The sequence below is a fragment of the Urtica dioica genome, chromosome 1 (genome assembly GCF_054948205.1).
Source record: "Urtica dioica subsp. dioica isolate 48M chromosome 1, U.dioica_male_clone48M_v1_H2, whole genome shotgun sequence".
In the NCBI taxonomy this organism is placed as follows: domain Eukaryota; kingdom Viridiplantae; phylum Streptophyta; class Magnoliopsida; order Rosales; family Urticaceae; genus Urtica; species Urtica dioica.
In genome coordinates this window covers 60573297-60578135 of record NC_142756.1, presented here as the reverse complement: position 1 = coordinate 60578135, position 4839 = coordinate 60573297, and the positions used below count along the sequence as shown (strand labels likewise).

The following is a 4839-nucleotide window of genomic DNA, read 5'->3' as shown; positions in this document are numbered from 1 at the left end:
TCTCGACTATGAGATCTGGCAAATGGATGTCAAGACAGCCTTTCTGAATGGCAATCTTGACGAGCGCATTTACATGGCTCAACCAGACGGTTTCGTGGATAAAGGTCAAGAGACCAAGGTTTGTGAGTTGCTTAAATCCATTTATGGACTAAAGCAAGCATCTAGGTCATGGAATATTAGATTCGATGAAACTGTAAAGAGCTTCGGCTTTGAACAGTCAATAGATGAGCCTTGTGTTTACAAGTTAATACACGAAGGCAAAGTTGTGTTTCTGGTACTATATGTCGATGATATACTACTCATTGGTAATGACGTGGGTAAGTTATCTGAGGTTAAGGTCTGGCTAGCAAAGCAATTCGATATGAAGGATCTAGGAGAAGCCGCGTACATTCTGGGGATCCAAATCTTTCGAGATAGGAAAAACCGGACCCTGTCGCTCTCTCAAGCATCTTATATTGATAAGGTGATGGATCGTTTCTCGATGCAAGACTGCAAGAGGGGTCAAACACCCTTTAGGCATGGAGTTTCACTCTCTAAGGACCAGTCTCCCAAGACTGCACAAGAGATTGAAGACATGAGGAAAATTCCTTACGCCTCTGTCGTAGGAAGCCTTATGTATGCTATGCTTTGCACTAGACCTGACATCTGTTTCGCCGTTGGCGTAGTTAGCCATTTCCAATCCAACCCTGGACCCGAGCATTGGATTGCTGTTAAGCATGTTCTTAAGTATCTTCGAAGAACTAGGAACTTGATGCTTACATACTCAGGTACTGACCGGACTATGACGGGATATACCGACTCCGATTTTCAAGCGGATAAGGATTCCAGGAAATCCACTTCGGGATCTGTGTTCATCCTTAATGGTGGAGCTGTTGTGTGGAGAAGTATTAAGAAATCTTGCATTGCTGACTCCACAATGGAAGCAGAATATGTGGCTGCTTGTGAAGCATCCAAAGAGGCTGTATGGCTTAGAAAGTTCCTTAAGTATTTGGAAGTTGTTCCAAACGTCGACGAGCCCATGACCCTTTATTGTGATAATAGTGGGGCTGTCGCTAACTCAAAGGAACCTAGAAGCCATAAGCGCTCTAAGCATATTGAGAGGAAATACCATTTGATTCGAGAGATCGTGCAGCGCGGAGACGTGGAAGTGAAGAAGATCTCAACGGTGGACAACCTCGCAGATCCATTCACCAAGGCCCTAGCGAACAAGGTCTTCGACCAACATCGTGAGGGATTAGGCATGAAGGACTACACACACCTTCTTTGAGTCAAGTGGGAGTTTGTTGTCAATGGTGCCCACAAGAAGAGTTGTAGTCTTTATTTTGAACATTTGATGTAATAAAGTCTCATGAAGACTCTTGCTTGTAATTGCCTATTCATTCATTAATAAAGTTGGAACGTTCATTCAATCTTCCTTGTCTGAAGCTTTATGATAAAACCATAGTCTTTTAGTCCATAAACAAACTTAACAACTTGCGAAGAGACAAATGTAGATTTGCATGAACAAACTCTTCGTAGTTTGCTTAAAACGATATATTCGCAATCTTAGGGTCAAAGGACTATTGACCTCAGTATGATTGTTAGAAGAATCTATGATGTCTGGTTATGAGGCATTGAGAGTTTGGGACTCTATAGTTCTTCTAGGTATCTTCCGAAGATACTGAATTGACCAGTGCACTTCTAGAGACAATATAAGAACAAACCATTTAACCTCTTATGTCTCGAAGTCACTATGTATGAATTGCATCATGCTTACCTTAATCCTGAAATGAGACATGCCATTTCACACCTTAGTATTCTCATTTGAGAAAGTCAAAGTTCGGACTCACTATGTGATTCCGAACAAGGCCTATTGGTGAAGTACTAAGTTGTGAGTCTGTCATGAGTAACTTTGTGAAGTTCTCATAGATATGGAATTCATGTACAAGATTGCTGAAATGCAATATATGTCACCTCATGCTTTGTTCCTTGGAGTGTGAATAAATGAACTGGCCAGTGTCCAAATTGAGTCCTGACTCTTTTGGATGAAACAATGTGACTTGTTAGCTCCTCGTCAATACATTGTTTCTAACTTATTCACAAGCGACAAAGGAGTTGAGGAAATAGCAGCTAGAAGGGTAAAATGGTAATTTAGTAAATCCCGACTAGCTGATGACATTCATGAAGGGTAAACGTAGATAATATTCAGTGGATCCGCTCATCATAATTAGGTCGAATTCTTGAGTAGAAAATAAATTCATTTGAACCGAGAGATGTTCAGTGTCAGCTCTTTAGTGGAGTCAGTTGACATTAAGCTAAACTTGGAAAAGGTTTGTGAACTTTTGAGTCCAAGTGTTTAGCTCAAGCTTTGTTCATTTGGGTCCATGAGGTCACTGTCACGAATCACATCGATAGGAATAGTTAAACTGGAAGCTAAGTCAAAACAAGAACGAAAATTGTCGAAAGGGTATTTTTGTCTTTTGAGACATAAAGATGAAATGGATGTCAATAAATTTTGACAAGTTCATTTGATGACTTAATGTCACTCGGCCATAATATGATTAACTGGGCCTTGTGAATTAATTTCATTTCATGAGAATTTTATTGAAAATTCTTAATGGGTCTTTCTCATGTTGTCATGAACAAATGAAGAAGCTTCTAGAAGCTCCTTCTAGAGAGACTTGGGCGCCTACCCTAATAGAGAAATAGGAGAGTTTATTTTGTGCATAAATGTATTTAGATACTTGCCAAAAGAAAAAGAGGAAACAAATTTCCTCCAAGAGGAAAGTGGGAATCGGCCAAGTGAGAGACAAGGCAAGGCCTTGAACAAAATTGGAAACAAATCAAGGCTTCTAGAAGCCTTGAGTTGGCCGAGTGTCTCAAAGGGAAAAAAGAGGAAATTGCTCATGAATATGTGATATTCTATAGAAGAGGAAACTACCTTATTGAAGGTGAGACCTCTCCTATAAATAGGAGCCTCATTTCCTCACATTTCATTCATCCAAGTTTAAGAGATTTGAGAGACTCTCTCTCTAGAACTTGGCCGAAAATCCTCTCTCTCTCTCTCTAGTTTATTTTCGATTATTTCTTGTCTTGGCACCTAGGTCCTCACTCGACCTAGTGTTTAGCTCTGCGACTTCGAGACTCGTTCTCAAGTCGTAGTGTTTAAAAGTGCCCACTCACCGATTCCTTCTTTTCGAGTGATTTAGTGATAGAAACTTTCGTGGTTGCTCGAGGTGCCGAGGAAAGAAAGAGAGACGTGCTGCGAGGGGAGACGAGCGTTGCAACTTTCCAAAAGCTTCTACAAGGTTCAAGCTTCAAGAAAGGTTAGTAACTTTAATAGCTCATATTAGTTTTTATTTACATGTACATGCTCTTGTCTAGGTTAGTAAAAACTAGTTTTACTTTAAAAGAAAATTTTTAAAATTCCGCCGCTTAACGAAGCGTTAAACTTTTTCTCAAACCCTAGATCGATTCCAACAGTTATCCGTACTCTCAAGCTCTCCACTCCTAGCTTTGAGTAATTTTTCTCTTCTCTCTTTCTATTTAACTCTAGATCATGAGATTTATAACATAATGAAAAGAAACCTGTTTGTCTTAGTTATGTTTACACATTTTTTTTCTGTGAATTGTCTATGTATATTAAAACTAAATGCATTAAGAAATTTTAGTATCAACATAGGTAGCACTGGAATGAATCAGACAATTTCCATAGATGTTGTTCATAAGCCCTACCACAAAGATGCCTGGAATTCAATAGAGATGTTCATTAGGACTGTGATTTGTTTATTTGATCTTGGTTTCTGCAATATAGTCGGAATAGTATATCTTCGATTTTGAAAACTGCATCGGAACAAGGGTTTTACGTGTTTTTATTTTTATTTTCCTACCAAACGAGATTTGCTGCAGATTGTTTTCACTTAATAGGGAATAACACATCTAGATTTCTTCTTGGTCAATAATGGCGGTGAAATATCCTATTTTTCTCTTCGTTGACACAATGTTTCTTATGGGATTTTTTTATTATCTCAGGACGATCCGCCTCTCGCCCAGCACCCCGTGCTGCTCCCCGTCCCGCCCCAGGTATCTACTCTTCATTCTGTGTATTACTTAAATCATAATTATTTACAATACAAGATTCTTTGATTTAAAAGCTTTACTTGAAAAATACCTGATTAAACCAAATAAAGCTATGTGCAATTTTTTAATCAACAAATTTCTGATTCGATGCAGTTCATCAAGCACCTCCCCCGGCTCCCTTCCAACAAGGCGGTGGTGGTGAGATGCTAAGCGGTATTGGATCCACGATCGCTCAAGGTATGCTTCGAATTCTTCGACGCAAACCGAAACCATCTAATATATGCATTACAGATCATCTTCGCAGTGAATTGGTAAATGAACGTGTCTGCTATTTTTATCCCGTTTGTGCAGGAATGGCCTTTGGCACCGGAAGCGCCGTTGCTCACAGGGCTGTCGATGTTGTGATGTGTTAGTTTCTCTGATCTCGAGTTGTTTCTTAGACCATTAACTGTTAGTAAGTTTCTTATATTTGCTTTGTTTACATCAACTCAAGTATTCATGGTTGAAACTTTACTTACAGGTCACATTCATGAAAAGCTATATTGTTCTTTTTTTCCTGAAAAGATACCATGTCTATTGCCTCAATCCTAGTTAGAATATTATATGTATAGAACTCATTAGGTACAATTTGGAATTTGTTTTGGAAATCATTATTTGGTGTTTTTTTGGATATTTATGTAAATGATATTTATTATTGATTTAATGAAATATGAGATTTTTTGGATATTATTATTGTGTTTAATATAAATGTATTTTTTTATTTATTTATTTAAATATATG

At 38.4% G+C, this 4839-nt stretch overlaps 1 long non-coding RNA gene across 1 annotated transcript; it reads left to right on the top strand.

Moving 5' to 3' along the window:
• The first annotated feature begins 3463 nt into the window (after positions 1 to 3463).
• Positions 3464 to 4234, top strand: LOC149408351 (uncharacterized). Its single transcript, XR_016297039.1, has 3 exons — positions 3464 to 3499; positions 4012 to 4062; positions 4213 to 4234. It is a non-coding gene; the product is annotated as an uncharacterized LOC149408351 (long non-coding RNA).
• The last annotated feature ends 605 nt before the right edge of the window (positions 4235 to 4839 follow it).